The sequence below is a fragment of the Suncus etruscus genome, chromosome 4 (assembly GCF_024139225.1).
Source record: "Suncus etruscus isolate mSunEtr1 chromosome 4, mSunEtr1.pri.cur, whole genome shotgun sequence".
NCBI classification, from domain to species: Eukaryota; Metazoa; Chordata; class Mammalia; order Eulipotyphla; family Soricidae; genus Suncus; species Suncus etruscus.
Genome location: NC_064851.1, coordinates 69,055,007 through 69,075,029, shown reverse-complemented (window position 1 = coordinate 69,075,029; position 20,023 = coordinate 69,055,007). Strand labels below are relative to the sequence as shown.

The following is a 20,023-nucleotide window of genomic DNA, read 5'->3' as shown; positions in this document are numbered from 1 at the left end:
TTAACTTTCATTTTTATGAAGGTCAAAACTTTTGTTTTATTCTTATTTTTTAACTTAAAATTTCTAATTTTTTTCTATGGAATAACTAAAATAATAGTTTTTCTTTTAGGATAGAAATTATTAGGTTGTCAAAAATGTTCATGAATGGGCCGGAGCGATAGCACAGCGGTGGGGCATTTGCCTTGCACACGGCCAACACCGGTTGGACCCTGGTTTGACTTTTGGCATCCCATATGGTCCCCAGAGCCTACCAGGAGCGATTTCTGAGCACAGAGCCAGGGGTAACCCCTCCCCCACATTTTTCATGAACAAATAAGGTTTAAATTTCAAAACAACTTCCCATTTTAGACCCAGTAGTGAAACAAAACACAAACTACATGGTTTCAACCATCCTATTCATTAATACCAATTAATCATTTTACAGGTAGATGTTTGATAAATGTCTGTTCCTAGTTTTCCTTAAGTAATGAAGAATAAGATTAATAGGACTGGAGAGATAGTACAGTGGTTAGGGTACTTTCTTTGCACCCAGCTTTCCTGAGTTTGCACCCTCTCCCTTTATGTCATCTCTATGCCATGAGTGTTATTTTTTGTTTGTTTTTAGGTTTTGTTTTGGGTCACACTCGGTGACGCTTGGGTTACTCCTGGCTATGTGCTCAGAAATCGCTCCTGGCTTGGGGAACCATATGGAATGCCAGAGAATCAAACCGTGGTGCCGACAAGGCAGACACCTTATAGCTCCGCACCAGCCCCCAGGAGTGATTTTTTTTGAGCCCAGTTCCAGGAATAAGCCCTGAGCACTGCCTGGTGTGGCCTGAACAAAGCCAGACAAAAACAGATTAATGACTTTAGATAATGTGTGGAAATATTTAACCAATACTCTTGGCTTCTGGGGCTGGAGAGAGAGTACTGCCCTTATGTCTGGCATATTGCCTACCAGGTTCAATCCTTACCATCCCTATGGTCCCCAAAACAAAACGTTAGCATTCCATATGGCTCCAAATCAAAACAAAACAAATCAGACTCGACTCTCTAAAGTGTGTATATATAAATCAATGCTACAAGTGCATTTTTAACATCTACATTTTGATATGGAGTTATGATTGTAGATGCAGAGCTTAGAAATTATGCAATTCTGTTTTTAGGCTGAAATCTCATGTTTTAATAGAGTTTATTAGTGAAATGGAGAAATGTATTTTTAGTAGTTAGTATCCAAGCCACATATATTGTATAAAAATAGTATAAATATTTTTCACTTAAATTGGAATAAATTTACATTGTAGATCTCAGTATCAAGAGCAGTGGTGGTAGACTTGCCATCCCTTCACTTAAGTATTAATTTTAAGTACCCTAATTTTTCTCTTGAAAAGATGCCATACATAGAGGTGTGCAGATTTCATTAGGTCATTTTCTCCAGAGCAATAGCACAGTGGGCAGGGTGTTTGTCTTCCATGTGGCAGACCCAGGCTCTATCTTTGGTATCCCATCTGATGCCCTGAGCCTTCCAGGAGTGATTTTTTTTGTTTTTTTGGGCCACATCTGGTAATGCTCAGTGGTTGCTCTTGGCTATGCACTCAGAAATCACCCCTGGCTTGGGGGGACCATATGGAATGCCAGGGATTGAATACTAGATTAGTGTGTGCAAGGTAAACGCCCTATGGCCAGTGCCACCTCTCCGGCCCCATGGCAGGAGTGATTTCTGAGTGCATAGCCAGGAGTAACCTCTGAGGGCCACTGGTGTGCCTCCAAAACAAAACCAACCAACCAAAACAAAAGATCATTTTCTTATGGAGGCAGAAAAGGAAAAAAAAAATGCCTTTGGACGGGGTTGGGCATATTTATTTTCATAATGTTAAATAGGCTAATTCTCCAATCTGTGTGTTTTGTTTGTATTTCCCAATGGCCTAGACTTTAGAAATGCCTTTCTGGGTCTTCTGAATATGTGTTAAAGATAACTTTTGTAATAGAGAAAGCCTACTGGGTTATATAGAGAGTTATATTTAATTTTTGGTGTTATTTTGAGTATTTTCAGACACATTTATAAGGAAACTTAACTTGTTAAGGGACTGTAATAGCAATAGTTTCCAGATGGTGTTGGAAGCAGATGATTTACAGATCTTAAATACAACTACCAGAATCTGGCTTCTGGTTCATAAAAGATTCATTAAAACAAAACTTATCAGCCTTATTTTGGAACTAACTTACAGAGTATTTTTAATCTCAGTATTCCATATTTAAAATTATAAATTTTGCTTATGTGCCAACTACATTTTTAATATAAACAAATATATATTTAAAAATATTTGGGGGGTGTTAGAACAATAGTACAATAAGTAGGATGTACATGGCTACAACAAGTTTGTTCATAACACCCCACATGGTCCCCTGAACCCTGCCAGGAGTGACCCTGAATGCAAAGCCAGAAACATCACTAAGGTGGCTTCAAAAAGTAATTTTTGAATTCAAACTTACAAAAGTAAAATTTTACTGAATTAAAAAATAAAAATAGGGGGAAGGAGTGATTTACCTTGCATGTAGACACCCTGGGTTTGATCCCTAGCATTCCAAATGGTTCCCTCTAACCTGCCAGGAATAACCTCTTAGCACTGCCGGGTGTGGCCCCAAACCAAAAAAAAAAAAAAAAAAAAAGAAAAGGGACTAAAGTCACAATAAAGTGCCTTGCACAGGTGACCCGGATTTGATCCCTGAGGGTCTCCAGAGTACTGCCAGGGGTAATTCTTGAGAGCTGAGCCAGGAATAACCCGTGAGTATCTCCAGATGTGGCCTCCAACCTACCCCCCCCAGAAAAAAAGTTGTCATTTTATTTATTCTTTCTGCAACACCTGGTGGAATACCACATTTTTTGGTTTGGTTTGGTTTGGTTTTTGGGCCACATAGTGATGCTCAGAGGTTACTCGTAGCTATGTGCTCAGAAATATGCGTTCCTGACTTGGGGGACCATATGGGACACCAGGGGACTGAACCGCAGTCCATCCTAGGCTAATGCGGGCAAGGCAGACAAAGATTGCACCACCACTCCGGCGCACACTTTTGTTTTTTTTTAATAACCAAGAAGTGGTAAATTAATATTTTGTAGAGTTCATCATACCTGTTTTATTTCTATGCATCAACAAAGCTTGTATGTCAGATGATTTTTTTTTAGCTTTTGTTTTGGCCAGTCCCAACAATGGTCAGTGATTACTCCTGACTCTGCACTCAGAATTTACTCATGATGATGCTCAGGGAGCCATAGGGGATGCTGGGAATTGAAGATTCTGCTACATGTAAAGTCAGACACTACCCATTGTATGATATATCACTACAGATTTTAGTTAGTGATTCTATACAATAAAATACAATAAAATGTATACAATAAAATTTCCTGAAGATCAAGCTGTGAAACATAAGATTTTATCTAATTTTTTAGCACAGAATAACATCCTGACCACTTTCCTTCAGTTTATTTGCATGTTATCTGATTGAACTATCTTAAATTGTGCAATAGGATTGAGCCTTTAATATATTATCTAGTAGATTAACATTTTTAGATATTTAAAATATTTAATTAAGCTCATAAATCAAATGTTTGAATATGGTTATAATTTAAATTTTGAGTAATAATATATTAGTCTTATTGTTTGACCTTACCTTTTGCAGTTTTCGAAAATATGTAACTTACTGAGCATTTTTGATGTATAAATATATATAATATCAAATTCTTTATCTTCTGCTTCAAAATTGGTCCTGAAGAATCTCCAGTGCACATTATTGACAGGATTTTTTTTGGTTTGTTTCTTTGTTTGTTTTGGGTCACACCCGGCAATGCTCAGGGCTTACTCCTGGCTCTATGCTCAGAAATCGCTCCTGCCAGGCTCAGGGGACCATATGGGATGCTGGGATTCGAACCACCATCCTTCTGCATGCAAGGCAAACATCTTGCCTTCATGCTCTCTCTCTGGATCCATTGACAGGATGTTTTATCAATAGTTGTCTTTACTTACCTAGATTTAAAATATCCTTATTTTATAAATTTATTATATTAGAAACAAAATACCCTTTATGGATCATTTTCACCATATATAATATATAGGTAAATATCATATATAATATATAAAACAGGGGCCGGCATGGTGGTGCTAGAGGTAAGGTGTCTGCCTTGTGAGCGCTAGCCTAGGACGGACCGCGGTTCGATCCCCCAGTGTCCCATATGGTCCCCCAAGCCAGGAGTGACTTCTGAGCGCATAGCTAGGAGTAACCTCTGAGCATCACCGGGTATGGCCCAAAAACCAAAAAAAAATTTTTATATATATATATAACAAAATGTATGAAATTCTTTTTATTTTTTGATTTTTGAGTCACAACTGGCAGCACTCAGGTTACTCCTGGCTCTGTGCTCAGAAATTGTTCCTAGTAGTCTCAGGGAACCATATGGGATGTCAAGAATAGAACCCAAGTTTGTCCCCTTTGCAAGGCCCTGTTGCTGTGCTATCTCTCTGGTCCCAAAATGTATGATTATTAAGGGCCAAGATTGTGACTCAATGGTAGAACGTCCGTATGAATGAGACCTTGGTTTAATCCCTAGTATACATTTGTTTTAATATTCAGCTTTATCTTTTTTTTATTATTTTAGTGTATAATTGATTGACACCAAGTATATTCATAAAGTTGTGCAAAATTCACTATCATTTATTCTAAAACACTTTCCTTATTCCCATTTTTTGTTTGGGGGCTATATACTCAGCAGTACTTAGTGCTTACTCCTGGTTTGTACTCCTGAATCACTCCTAACAGGGCTCTGGGGACCATTGGGATGTACAGGATCAAACTTGGGTCAATTGTATGCAAGGCATATGCCCTATCTGCTCTGCTAACACTTATCCCCCAATCTCATAAATTCTGAAACTATTTACTGTTTCCCTCCTTTAGCAACGTTTTTTTTCTCATGATTTTTTGACACTGCACAGTATTCCTTTCCTTATATTCAGTTCAAATCCCTCTGATAAAAGGCTCAATATGAGGATCCTGAACAAAGAACAATTTTCCTTGCACCCAGTGATCCTGGGTTTGATTTCCCAACACAGCATTTGTATGATTCTCTGAGTATCACCAAGAGTGGTTCTCTAGAATAGAGCCAGGAGTAATCTCTAAACACAATTTATGTGACCCCAACTCCCCTATAAAGGTCAACATAGCATCTCCAGATTATGACATCATAGAGCTACAATAAAACATTACCTTCCTGAAGCATGGTGATAAAAGGAGGTGGCAGTGTAAAACTAATTTTCTGATCTGGTAAACTGACTGAGTCTGTCTCCTTAACCTTCACACACACACATACACACACAGAGCATAGTCATAAATTATCTCCATTTGACAGTGAGTCTGTCTCCTTAACCTTCATACACACCCATAGTCATAAATTATCTCCATTTGACAGTGATTTTCCAAAATGACCTGTGTTGCAGGTATGGTGTTTGCCTTGCATGCCACCAATCTGGGTTTAATCCCCAGCATACCCAGAGTGATCTTATTAAGTTTTTAGGTCTCACCCGGAGGTGCTCAGAGATTACTCCTGACTCTGCACTCAAGAAATAGCTCCTAGCAGGCTCGGGGACCTGCTATGGAATGCCAGGGATTGGACCCAGGTCGGTGGCTTGCAAGGCAACAAGGCAAATGCCCTACCTCTGTGCTATGGCTCCTGTTCCCCAAGAGTGATTTCTGAACACTGAGCCTGCTTGAGCACCAGGTGTGGCCTGCTGGAAGGCAGATTGGAGGGAGAGGTGACTCCCATCAGAAGGAGTCTTCTTATGTGAAGTGAGTTGGAGAGAAGTTGTAGCCTTGAGAAGGGTTCCTTCTTTACTTACCCAGGTGACGGAGGAAGGGCCTGAGGAAATCTAAGCTGGATGAGTCGGTTATGAGATTTGCACGGTACAGATAAATTGCACCTCACTAATCCCATGAGGCGGTGCCAAACTGTACCAGGGTTCCACTTCTCAGCCTGAGAGATTATTTTTTGGCACCCTACTTCTCAGGGAGCTGTGGGACCCAGGAATCCAGTAGACCAAGAATTGTTCTTTGCAAGAAAGTTGTTTCCCAAATGTATTTAGGCTTTTCAGGACACAGTGAGGTAAAACAATTTTATTCAAGAAATAAAGGGAGGGAAGACTGAGTTATGTGCTCAAGAGAACACAGATTTCTCTGGTGTCAAGTACATATTCTAAGTGGGATTTCCCAGAATGGGAAATATATCTTCAAGAAAGTAATCTCAAGGAAAGCAGCAGACAAATATGCCCATAGGGTAAAGTTGAGCACACATCTCGAGATTTGGGCAAGTCTTCAACTTTTCCTTTGGCAACAAAATTGACATATTTTTCCCTATCTGCAAATAATACCCCCCCCCATCCCCTTCCCACAAGGACCATTGCAAAGATGGTAGCCAAAATGAGGTTGAAGATTTTCTCTTTGGGGGAGGGAGGTTTGGTTCACACCCAGCTGTGCCCAAGGGTTACTCCTGGCTCTGCGCTCAGAAATAGCTCCTGAGACCTTATGGGATGCAGGGGATCGAACCCAGGTCAGCTGGGTAGAAGGCACACACCCTTCGGATCCCATCTCTGGGGTTTCTCTCCCTCCCTCCCTTCCTTCCTTCCCACCCCTTTTTCCTTCATTCCTCCTTCCCTCCTTTCTTCCCCTCCCTCCCTTCCTTCCCTCCTCTTCCCTTCCTTTCCTCCACCCTACTCTCCCATTCCCTCCCCTCCTCCCGTGGTGTTAAGGGGTTACTCCTGGCTGTTGGCTCAGAAACTGTTCCTGGCAGGCTCAGGGACCATATGCGATCTAACCCGGTCCGTCCAGGGTCAGCCACGTGCAAGGCAAATGCCCTACCTCTGTGCTATCACTTTGGCCCCATCTCTAGGGTTTTCAAAGCTCTCCTACGATAGGAAGCTTTTCCTTTGGGGCTAGCTGAGGTTCCAGACGAGTTTTCCCTGTATATATGACCAGTGCCCCGCCCCACCCCCCAATGTCTTTTCCTGACCTAGAACATGCTGATTCAATCATCTCACCAATGCAACAACTTCTACTGAGTAGTTTGCTTGCTAGTTGGAGGGCAGATACGGGGAAATCATAAGGTATTTACAGAAGATAGGCAAAATGAAAGCTTCACTCAAGTAGGTGAAACCTTCTATCTTCAGAATGTTTCTCAGATGAAAATCAGGTTCCATGCAAAAACCAAAAACACGTTGGATAATTTAATCACAGTAAGAGCAAAGCACTGATAACATGGTATATCTAGTAGCGTCTGGGCTTTTGTTCAGACATATTTAATTCCTTTTAAAGGAGATTCTACATCCTCATATCTTTCACCATCCAGTTGTATTCTATTTCTACCGCAACTGGCTTTTTAAATTTATTTTTTACCATTCCTAATGAAATCATTAACTATTTGGTGTCATAAGACCATTTCACAGCTCTAGAAAGGCACTTTCCAAGATTTCCTCGAGAAAGAGTACTTTGGGATCATTTTGGCGTTCTGTGTAGAGTCTGGAAACAGCTCCTTTGCAAACTGGGAATCCTTCTACTCCAAGAAAACCCCGCGCGCATCCTCCCTTCCCGGAGGCCATCTTGTTCTCAGGAGCTGCGGGAACTTAGCCCGCCACTTTTCCTAAAGTCGCCTGGAAGGATCCAGACATAAGCCCCAGCTGAGTGCTGTGGAGTTTAGGCTCCGTTTCCGGAAGGGGGCGCAAAGTGTCCAAGTCAACAAAGCGACCTCGGTGGGGTCTGCGAAATCCTTCGCTTATCGCAACGGTACGGATCGGCCGCCTCCACCTTCCTTCTATAGGCCCAACGTCCCGCACCGTCAGTCCGCTTCGTCGTTCGCGCTCCAGGAGCAACAGGCAGATGGTTCAGTTTGACCCTGCGGCGCTTCCGTAGTTTGAAAGCCCCGCCACGAGCGAGACTTCCCTTTTGAAGCCGGTTGAAGTAAGGGAAACCCTCTCTCCTCGGGCAGAATGACGACGCTCAAAAAGAAAATGTGCCAAGACGTCGCGGGCGCTCCACGCGTTGGCGTGACGCCGATCGGAAAGATCAAGAAGTATCGTAGGGAAATAAGCATCTGCACGCTTCCCACCAGGCGGGTGTGCTCTTGCCCTTAACAAAGATGGCGCGGGAACGTGCGACCCCATTACGGTCACGTGCGCGGAACCCGAGCCGGGAGCCTGCACGGCTTCAGGGGACGCACGGACGTTCTTGTTTCACTTCCGGGTGAACCCCAGCGGGCGCCATCTTGTCTCGTCGGTGAACTAGAAGGAGCGTCGGAAAGGTTGGGGAGGCATTGGCGGGGACGGTGCAGACAACGGGGTTCCGGAACCGGAGTGGGTAAGTCGCGGAGGACATCTGCGTGCGAGGGCATGCCGGGCTTCCACCCTTCCCACTTTTAGGAGCCAAAGTAGCGTCACGGAGACACGTAGGTTGCGTAAGCCGCTCGGCGCCAGCGCTTCACCTCAGCCGCTTCCACAGCGGCGCTGTGGAGGAGAAGCAAAAGATCTTGTTCAAGCCGGCGCTCGTTAGCCCCTTCCTCTTAGCTGCGAGTTTCTGGTCGCCTGAGAAGGGACGAATTGTTGGGCGCCGGGACGGCCGTTTAGCAGAGCGCATGCGCAGTGGGAGTCCCCGCCTGAGGCGGAGGAGCTGGGGCGGCCGAGGACCCCCGCCCCCCACGGGACCGGCTAGGCGCGCGGCTCCGACTGCGCAGGCGCGGTCAAGGGCCGACGCGGTCTCTTCCCTACAATTAGGTTCCTTAGTTTGTATTTTTCTTGAGTCTTCCCCCCATCCCCGCGATAGCCAGAAGGACCCTCCGCGCCCGGGCCTTGCTCTCCGGTGGTGGATCCGGTGGTCACGTGATTGCAGGGGCCAGTCGTCCAGGTTTGGCCGTGGGCGGTTGATCTTAGAAGAGCTACGTCGTTATAGAATTAACCCTTTAGGATTCATTTTTTTCTTTTTCTTTTTTTTTTGGTGTTTGGGCCACACCCGCAGTGCTCAAGGGTTACTCCTGGCTGTCTGCTCAGAAATAGCTCCTGGCAGGCACGGGGGACCATATGGGACACCGGGATTCGAACCAACCACCTTTGGTCCTGGATCGGCTGCTTGCAAGGCAAACACCGCTGTGCTATCTCTCCGGGCCCTAGGATTCATTTCTAATTTGAATGTCATGTGGCCAGGCAAAAAAAAAAAAAAAAAAAAAGGAAAGCAGTGCCTTCATTGAAGTTCACTACTAGGACAGTTAGAGAATTTCTTTTAAGGTGTCCTGGAGCTTTTTTTTCTTTTGGCTTTTAATGTCTTAAGTTTAAAGTTGGTAATTTAAAAAAAAGTTTTATGTTTTTCAAGCTTTTTCAATGATAGGAAAATTGGGTAGGAGGAACAGAACTCCCATATAGCCCTTTACTCCCACCCCAGGTTTCTACCACTGTGGTGCATTTACTTCTTGGGTGGGGGCCAAACCCAGCGTTTCTAGGGGCTGTTCCTGGCTCTGCTTGCTCGTTAGTGTCCGCCACATTCAAGCTCTGTGTCCTAGTACCCCTCTCCTCCATCCAGCTGCTTCTTACTATTAAAGGACCAGTTTTGACACATCCTCACTAACTGAAGTTCATAGTTTACTCCTATTTCCTAGGTTTCTAGCTAATGTCTTTATTCTGTCCCAGAACAATTTTTAGGCTTGCCTTGTTTTCAGTGACTGCAACTGCTGAATTGTGTTCCTCCAAAATATGAAGTCCTCACATCAGTTCCTCGGTGTTTCTGTGTTTGGAATGAGGTCTTTAGGGTAAACCCTAATCCAATGTGACTGTTTGAAAGAAGAAATTAGGACGCAGAGAAAACACTGTAAAGACACAAGGATCAGAGGTCCAACTACAGGCCAAGGTGAGAGCCCTCAAGAAACCAACCCTGCTTGCTCACATTTTGATTATGGGAAATAAGTTTGTTGCTCAAGCCACTAACCTGGTTCTTTGCTGTGGCAGTCGTAACCAACTAATATTTGACATTGACAATTTTGAAGTTGTATATTGTGTATTTGGAGTTGCATATTGACAGTGTGAGTATAAGGGCCCCATTATTAGAATTTTTCCCCAGATACAGATTGGTGTTACAAGTTTGAGGAAAGATTCCAGAGGCCAAGTGCCTTTTCCATCACATCCTGTCAAGAGTATATGCTACAATGTACCCTTCATATGTATATGATTTATTACCTTGATACTGAATCTGACACTTGCTTTAGTTAGTGTTTTTCTAAAGTTAGGCCTGATCTGCCTCATCCTCTCCATACTGTAGTCATTGGATAGTCTACTCTTCACATAGTCAACACTTGAGTGGGGAGTTAATATGCCCTCTCCTTTTGAGGAGACTCTTACTTAATTCATTTTGAAATTTTTCTGCATTTTCATTTTTCTTCATATTTTTGGATTTGGGAGCCATACTGTCAGTACTTAGGGCATACTTCCAGTGGAACTTAGAGGACCTTCTGTAGTATGGGCAGCAAACTAGGGTTGGCAGTGTGCAGGACAAGATCCATAACCAGTACTATCTTTCTGCATTCTTCCTTCCTGATTAATCTTTTTCTTTTGTGCATTGATATTTTTTCACAGTATGTATTGTAATCCATCACTGTGTAATTTTGATCAGATTGTTCAAACTTTGACTTTAAGAGTACTTTCTGTGGGGCCAGAGTGGTAGTACAGTGGGTAGGATATTTGCCTTGCACACCGCCTCCTGGCATCCTGTACGGTCCCCTAACCTGCCAGGAGTAATTTCTGAGCGCTGCTACTGGGTGTGGCCCAAAAATGGAGGGGTGTTTTTTGTTGTCTTCCTTTAATGTGCTTGTTCTTTTTATTTATTTAATTAGTTTCTATTTTTGTGGGGGTTTTTTTGGTTTTTGTTTGTTTGGTTTTTGGGTCACACCCGGCAGTGCTCAGGGGTCACTCCTGGCTCTATGCTCAGAAATCGAACCACCATCCTTCTGCATGCAGGGCAAATGCCTTACCTCCATGCTGACTCTCCGTCCCCAAGTTGTTATTTTCTGTTTCTCACTTTTCTATATCCTGGCACTTAAGGATGAGGATGCTCCCTTTTGGGATGGGGACAAGGGTGGCATTATTTCTCATTTTGTGTATACTACGAATAAGTTGTTTCTTAGGAATGGTTTTAAAATCAAGACCTGATATTTGTTACTACTGAGATATTTTCATTTCTTTTCAGTTATCACCGTATTGGACACTTAAAAACGTATCGTCCAATTTGTTGCTATATTTTATCAACAGGCTCCAAAGAACTTTAGTACATAATAAAATTAGTGCTCCATAAGTTATCCAAAACAATTTCTCCAGATGAACAAGATCAACTCTTAATAATGCCATTTTTACCTAATATGAATTCAACAAATGAATTATTTTTGACTTTGAAGATTTGGGGGGTGGGTTGGGTCACACTGGCAATTCTCAGGTGTTACTCCAGACTCTGTGCTCAGAAGTCACTCCAGGCTCGGAGGAACATATGGGATGATGGGATTCGAACCAGGGTCCTGTGTTGGGCCCATGCAAGGCAATGCCTTACTGCTGTGCTATCGCTCTGGTCCCATGAGTTTGAAATTTGGTCATTTAATATGTAGGATTGGAATGTGAGAGGTGAAAAGGATTATTGGATTTGTGGTTTTTAAACTTTATGTTTGATACAGCATTTCACCCTTTGCTATGTATCAAAAGATAGATATTTCTATATATTTTGCAATTGTTGTTTAAGAACTTAAGAATACTCATTTTAGGTTGATCCTATAATACAGCAAGTAAAGGTTTTGCCTTGAACTGGACCAACCTGGATTCTATCCCTGGCACCACATACGCTCCTTTGAACCAGCCAGGAGTAACCCATGAGCACCACTGGGTGTGACTTACAAATATGCTTTATCTTCACTGGAAAATATCTGCAAGAACCCTCTCTGAATATGATGCCACAGGTTCTGGAGATAGGAATAAGAATTCAGCATACCTTTAAATCATATAACATTTGTTATAGTCGTAAATTATGTGTGTGTATTTATACATGTGCACATATTTGTGTGTGTATGTGTATGTGTATTTGTGTACATATACTTTTTTGGCGGGTGTTTGGACCACGCCTACCAGTGCTCAGGGGTTGTGGCTCTGCACTCAGAAATCACTCATGGCAGGCTTAGGAGACCATATGGGATGCTGTGGGTTGAACCTGGGTTGGCTGTGTGCAAGGCAAACCACCCTACTTGCTGTACTTATTGCTCTGGTTCCATAAGCTGTATTTTTATAGCCTCCAGTTGAAATTGGGTGATCTAATGCAAAACATAATCCAGATTGTTTCCAAGAAAATAGCATTCTCATTTGACCTCATCAAGGGGGAAGCTTTACAGTTAGTTGCCTAAAAGTAATAATTTTATCCAAACTTAAGAAATAGGATCTTCAAAATCAAGGCTAAAGGAAGAATGAGTAAATTGGAATTGGTTTCTTGTGAGGGGGTTTGGTGCATGTGTGGAATTGTAGACTTTGTAGTCTCGGGACCTTGACTTACTTCCAGAGAGCTAACTTGGGCCTTCTATATGCAAAGCATATACTCAGCACTTTGAGCTCTCTGGCTCCCTGGAAATGAGTTTTTTTTTTGGGGGGGGGGGGGTTCACACCCAGCGGTGCTTAGGGATTACTCCTGGCTCTATGCTCAGAAATCGCTCCTGGCATGCTCGGGGGACCATATGGGATGCCAGGATTCTAACCACCGACCTTCTGCATGCAAGGCAAACGCTTTTACCTCCATGCTATCTCTCCGGCCCCTGGAAATGAGTTTTTATGTTACAGAATTAGAATAGTCATGTTAGAACATCATTTTTATTGTTGACTATTAATACATTTCTTGATCATAAGTTTCATTGAGACTCAAGTGAATATTCTTCAACATGGGCAATGCTTTATAGAGAATTCAGATAATTCTAAGCATTTCTTGTGGGTGATTCTTGTTTGAATTCAAACAACACGTGGAAATTCAAAGTGAATCTCATGAACACTATCATCTATAGCATTATTATTATTATTATTATTATTAAATTATTTCAATGGAGGTAAGGAGGATGTGAGCCATACCTGAGATGCTCAGGAGTGGTCACTGCACCGAGCTTTGGTGCTCCTATGTTTTGTATGGGTTCAAACAGGTTCGCTACCTTCAGAGCAAATGCCTTAAATCTCCTCTTCTCTCTCTGGCCTATTTTAGGGAATTCTTTTTTTTTTTTTGGTTTTTGGGCCACACCCAGTAACACTCAGGGGTTACTCCTGGCTATGTGCTCAGAAGTTGCTCCTGGCTTGGGGGACCATATGGGACACCGGGGGATAGAACCGCGGTCCGTCCTAGGCTAGCGCAGGCAAGGCAGGCACCTTACCTTTAGCGCCACCGCCCGGCCCGGAATTCTTTTTTTTAACAGCAGTCCAACCGCTTAGAGCATATTAAATTCAGTTATATTTAACAAATTACTGTTAACTCATGGGCTGGAGAGATAGCACAGCGGTAGGGCATTTACCTTGAAAACAGCTGATCCAGGATGGATGGTGGTTCGAATCCCTGCATCCCATATGGTCCCCCTTGCCTGCCAGGAGTAATCCTGACCAACAGAGACCTAAGCCAGGTTGACTGTATGCAAGACAAGTGCCCTGCTCACTGTACTATTGCTTTGAATCATGACTGTTATTTTTCTTTTGTATTATTTTAATTTTTGTTTTATGTTTTTGATTTTTTGGTGTTGGATATCAAAGCCAGAACCTCATACATTCAGGATATGCTTCCCTACCACTAAGCTGCATCCCTGTCAGATGTCTTTTAGTGTATGAAGTTATGTTATTCTGCTGAGTTATATGGAACTTTAAAATGTGTGTCCTGTGATTTATGCTGGGATATTTTGGAAGGGTCCATCTTCTTGGAAACATAGGCTAAAAAAAACCCCACTCTTTATTCAGCATGTACTAAGTCAGTGGTCGGCAACCTGCAGCTCACAAGCCACATGTGGCTCTTTACACTTTTGTTTTTGTTTTTTTTTTTTTTGGTTTTTGGGCCACACACGGCAGTGCTCAGGGGTTACTCCTGGCTGTCTGCTCAGAAATAGCTCCTGGCAGGCACCGGGTTTCAAACCAACCACCTTTGGTCCTGGATCAGCTGCTTGCAAGGCAAATGCTGTTGTGCTATCTCTCTGGGCCCGGCTCTTTACACTTTTAATTTGGCTCTTCTGTGTGCCGGGTGGCCGCTCCAGGAGTCAGGACTCTGCTTCTAGCCTCTGTCAGTGCGCGCCCTGTGTGGCTCTCAAAATAAATTTCAATCGTGGTTTTGGCGAGATTTGGCTCAGTTGAAAAAAAAAAAAAGGTTGCCAACCACTGTACTAAGTCAGTGTTTTTCAAAGTGTATGCTGGAATGGAATGGAATGGGGGCATGGTAGTAATCGAAGGTTTAGTTGGTAGATGCCTCTGATTAAAGAAGGTAGATTTCAGGGAGGTGTTGAGTAGTTTTTTTTTTTTTCCTGAAAAGGAGCCAGTATGCCAAATAAGTTTGTTAACTTTTGTACTAGCTACTGAAACATGCACAAGTTTTTATTAGATACTTTATACCAACTGTTTCCTTAAAAAATCTACATGTAGGGGCCAGAGTGATAGCATAGCAGGTAGGGTTGTTTGCCTTGCACATGGCCAACCCAGATTCTATCCCTGGCATCCCATATAGTCCCTCAGCCTGCCAGGAGTGATTTCTGAGCACAAAGCAATGAGTAGTCTGAGTACTGCTGGATGTGGTCCAAAATCAAATATATGCAAAATCTAAATATTAAAAAAACACTCAAAATTATGATAAAATAATTCAAAGGATACAGAAAACAAAAATTCCTGTTTCTGTTTTCACTCCCTATTCCTTACTAGTAGTTTTTTGTTTTTGTTTGTTGGGTTTTGAGCCACATCTAATTGTGTTCTGGCTTATGGCTTTGTGTTCAGGAATCATTTCTGGCAGTATTCAGGGTACCATATAGGATACCAGGGATTAAACCTGGGTTAGTCATGTGCAAGGCAAGTTCCTTACCTGCTGTACTATCTATATAATACTATATATAAAATTATGTACATTTGGTGTTCTACCAATATACCCAGCACTTATCCTCTTGCCAAATCAACCTTCTAACGTAGAGTTTAATAGAAACATTCTATTAAATATTTCCTTCTTTCTTGACTTTTAACTTTCATCTTTTTTTGCACTAGAATCCCTGCACCCTTAGCTCCTTCCCTTCCCTCCATGAGTTTATACTCAGTTTTGTAGACCCAGATGGTGTTAATTTTAATGTAGACTCACTTGGTGTTATTTTTAAACTTAAGCTCAAAACCATGAGTTTATGTTCAGTTCTATAGACCCATTTGGTGTTTTCTTTTAAATTTAGGATTCTGTGGGTGGATGGACCAATAGTGTGCAGTGGGTAGAGTGCTTGCCTTACATGCAGCAGACCCAGATTTGATCCTTAGTACCCCAGATGGTCCCCTGAGCACTGTCATGTTTGATCTTTGTGCATAGCAAGAGTAAGCCCTGAGCATCATCAAGTATGACCTCAAAACAAAAAGAAAAAAAAATTCTATAGAAAAATCTCTTAATTGAATTAATAGAGAAAAAGAAGTTACAGATTATTTACTAAATCTGAATGAATTGCATTGTTACTTTTTTTTTTTTTTTTTTTTTGGTTTTTGGGCCACACCCGGCGTTGCTCAGGGGTTACTCCTGGCTGTCTGCTCAGAAATAGCTCCTGGCAGGCACGGGACCATATGGGACACCGGGATTCGAACCAACCACCTTTGGTCCTGGATCGGCTGCTTCCAGGCCCACATTGTTACTTATTGTATTTAAATTAGTACCTGCTGAGTGAGCTCTTTTCAAATGTTCCCTTTTTCCTCAGCATATAGACAACCATAAATGATTTGACATTGTTAGTGAATCATTCAAGTAAATAATAAGATATTTAGAAAGGAAAAGATGTTTTTTTTTTTTTGGGGGGGGGGGTCACACGTGGCATCGCTCAGGAGTCACTCCTGGCTCTATGCTCAGAAATAGCTCCTGGCAGGCACGGGGGACCATATGGGACACCGGGATTCGAACCAATGAACTTCTGCATGAAAGGCAAATGCCTTACCTTCCATGCTATCTCTCCGGGCCCGGAAAAGATGTTTTTTAAAATTTTGTCTTCCATTTCTATTTTACAACGAAAAATTCTCAGTATGTAGTTAAGGAAGTAAATGTTAAAAATTAATTTGGATATGATCATAATTTTATGCTGTACCCCTATAAAGCTTTTTCTAGTAGCTCTTCCTAATTTGAGAACAAAAATATTCTTTTTATTTTTCAGGGCTTAAGTAATCTTGCTGCTATGCTTCTAAACTATAGTCTGAATCAACCTAAGTTTTAAGAAAGAAGGTCAATCTGAGGTTTGTAAAACAAATAGCATTTGATATTTGTTTGCTCTTTGTTACCATTTAAAGATGTGAATGACAGGTTTTTTCAGAGCTCGACTGAGTATTTTTAGGGCTCTAAAAGTAGGTTGATTTCTGGTTTTGTCTTGGGGGGGGCACATTCAGTTGTGCTCAGAGCTAACTCCTGAGCCTGTGCTCAGGGATTATTCCTTGTTGATTCCTGAGTTGGGCCAACTATATGGGGTGCTAGAATTTAAAAGGCAAGTTACCTGCAGTTTTATCTCTCCTGTCCAAAGTATAGTTAAAAGGGCCTGAGAACATAGAAAATCTGATACAGGTTTTTCTATATCTAAACATATCTGTATATAGATACATATAAATCCAGTTTTGAGTTTCAATAATTATTTAGTAATTATTTTTCCATATACTAATAATCCATTATAAAAACTATATTACTAATGTAGTAAGAGGATAAATACACTTGTCTCAGGAATATTAGTTCTCCTTATCCGAGGGGGATACATTCTAAGACCCTTAATATATATGTGCCTGAAATGTATACATTTTCTTCCTAAGTAACAGATTTATAAAATTTAATTTACAAATCCAGTAGTGATTAGCAACAGTAATAAAACTATTTAAAAATATGTTTTCATATAGTTATATGATGTGGTCTCAAGATATATTACTGTAGTTATATATTTTAAAATCCCAGTGGCTATGGGTAACTGCAACTGTGGAAAGCAAAACTGGATAAAGGGAGACTATTTTAAGTTAAGATAATGAAGAAATGCTTCTTCCCTAATTTAAGTTCTGTTGAGAGACTTGGATCTTTCACTAATGTGTAATTTTTGTTTTGTTTTTTTGTTTTTGGGTCACACCCAGTGGCACTTACGGGTTAGATTATTCTTGGCTCTGTGCTCAGAAGTCGCTCCTGGCAGGCTGCGGGAACCATATGGGATGCTGGGATTTGAACCACTAATGTGTGTAATATTCTGAGAAAGCTAGAAAGGCTAGATTTGCTGACTTGAATTCTTGAGATGTACTCACCAATGGACTTGTTTGAGTTAGATTCTAATTAATTTTCTGACTTTTCTACTTTTTGTGATCTTGTAATACTTTGCCTTTTTTTTTTTTCCTAGTCTGTTATTTATTATTTGGGGCACACAGGGCTCTGCTCAGAGGTTACTCCTGATCCTGTACTCAGGAATTATTCCTGGCGGTGCTTGGAGGACCATATGCCATGCCAGTGATCAAACCCAAACCTGGCTTGGCTTGTGCAACTCAAGCTCCCTTATCCTTTATCCCTTGTACTATCTTTCTAGTCCCATTTTTTTTCCCTTTGTGTTTCTAAGAGGAAAGGGTTCATCTAGGACTTCAGTAATAGAATGCTTGTTACATATGAATTAGCCCTTGGTGCAAAAATCAAGAAACGTACTTGCTTATTCTAGTTTGTTTGTATTTTTTGTTGTGGGGTGCCCACACATGGCAGGCAGATCAGGGCAGTATAGGAGGAGCAAGGAATAACAGGGATGATACTGATGGCATAGCACATGCAAGTCATCCATAACTGTTTAAGCTATATCCTGGAACCAGAAGCATACCTATCTAACTTGGGTCATTGGTTCTTTGTTGTTGTTGTTGTTGTTGTTGTTGTTCTGTTTTGGGCCCATTCCTGACTGCACAGGAGATACTCCTGGCTCTGCACTCAGAAATTACTTCTGGTGGGGATGCCGAGGAGTGAACCCTGGTCAGCCTGGTGTATTTTGTATTGTCACTCCAGCCCCAGTTCATTGGTTATTAATAGTGTTGAATACAATACTGAGACAACTAGAATTTTAGGGATTTTAAACTTTATTGTAAGAATTTACTGGGAGCTTGCCTTGTGTGGCAAGTTTTGATCTAGTTTTGATCCCCTAATGCCCCATTGGATCTTTAAGCCCCACCAGAAGTGATTCCTGAGCATAGAGCCTGGAGTAAGCCCTGCACACTGCTGATCTCAGCCCCCAAACAGAATTTTTCTCACTAGTTTGCAAAAAAAAGTGAGTTAATTTGATTATTCTCCTCCCCCCAATAATTATCACCTAGATTTAATAATTACATATATTTTCTTTTCCATGAAACTTTTATTTTGTACCAGTAGGGTGCTAAAGGAGCTAATAAAAGCACTTTGGATGTGAGAATCCTGAGTTCGATCATAGTTTGGCACTTCCAGGTGTCACCCTCAAACACCACACTGGGAGTAGCTACTAAGCACCACTGGGTATGATCCAAAGCATACAACAGCAAAAAAGAAACTGGTTTTATAGACCAGTGATTTGTTTTTTTTTTTTTTATTTTTAAGTTGGAATAGTGCTTGAAACACTTTGTATTAGACTGTCCTACTTTTGAATTTTTAAATTTTATTTTAATCTCATTTACCCCCCCCCCCCCAAATTTACACTGGAACCAAGATTCAAAAGCTCAGCTGAATTTAATTAAATCTTTTTAGTAAAAATATTTATAGTAATTCTGGTGAGATCATAATTTGTTTCTATGAGGTTTCTTCTGAAGTTAACAAGTTAACAAATGTTTGTAACTAGGTTTGGCAAAATGGCAATTTTCTATATCTCTTCAGCCTTACAGTCATTACTTTTTTTTTTTTTTTAATTTTTTATTGAGACCAAAGTGAACTACAAGACTCACTGTTGTATTTCAGGCACATAGTGACAGTGAATTAGGGCCATTCCCACCATCTGTGTTGAACTCCCTCCACCATAGTTCCCAGCATGCATACCATAATCGCCAACAGGTCCCTTTTGTGTATAGCTTGTTGTAGTTTGGATCTCTTGATTCTATTGTTGTTGACTTTGGGTTGGGTATTTAGGTCTGATCATTTTTGTTTTTTTGTTTTTGCTTTTGGGCCACACCTGGCATTGCTCAGGGGTTATTCTTGGCTGTCTGCTCAGAAATAGCTCTTGGCAGGCACGGAGGACCATATGGGACACCAGGATTCAAACCAACCACCTTTGGTCCTGGATTGGCTGCTTGCAAGGCAAACGCTGATGTGCTATCTCTCCGGGCCCAGGTCTGACCATTTTTAATTTCCACTCAATGCTCCTGAGACCACTTGGCCCCTGGGTCCCATCTACTTTATTTTTTTCCCCTTTTTTCAATTTGTAAAAAACAAATATGAAGCAGAACAAGATGATTATGTTATATGGTTTATAGTCATTACTTTTTAAGGAAAATTTTTCTGTTGGCTAGAGTTGGTTACTCTTTTCAAGAGTTTGGGGAAGGGAAGAAATCTTAAAATAACTTATTTCTAAAAAAACATATTGGAGAAAATTAGATTTCCCCCCCTTTTTCTAGCAAAACTGATTAGAGCTATACTTCACCACCAAAATCTGACATCAATGGTAATATGAACTTATCTACTCTCTTGCCAACATCAAAATTCTAGTTGCCTTTGGTGACCTATTGACCAGAAATTTTGAGCCCTTATCACATAAGTGTAATAGTATGTGAGTTTAAAATTAATGATTCATCATTTTAAAACTGAGTTTATT

At 41.3% G+C, this 20,023-nt stretch overlaps 1 long non-coding RNA gene across 1 annotated transcript; it reads left to right on the top strand.

The window, feature by feature from the left end:
- Nucleotides 1-8,277: 8,277 nt before the first annotated feature.
- On the top strand, nt 8,278-16,480 carry LOC126006020 (uncharacterized). The gene is made up of 3 exons (XR_007494831.1): nt 8,278-8,370; nt 9,690-9,906; nt 16,412-16,480. It is a non-coding gene; the product is annotated as an uncharacterized LOC126006020 (long non-coding RNA).
- The last annotated feature ends 3,543 nt before the right edge of the window (nt 16,481-20,023 follow it).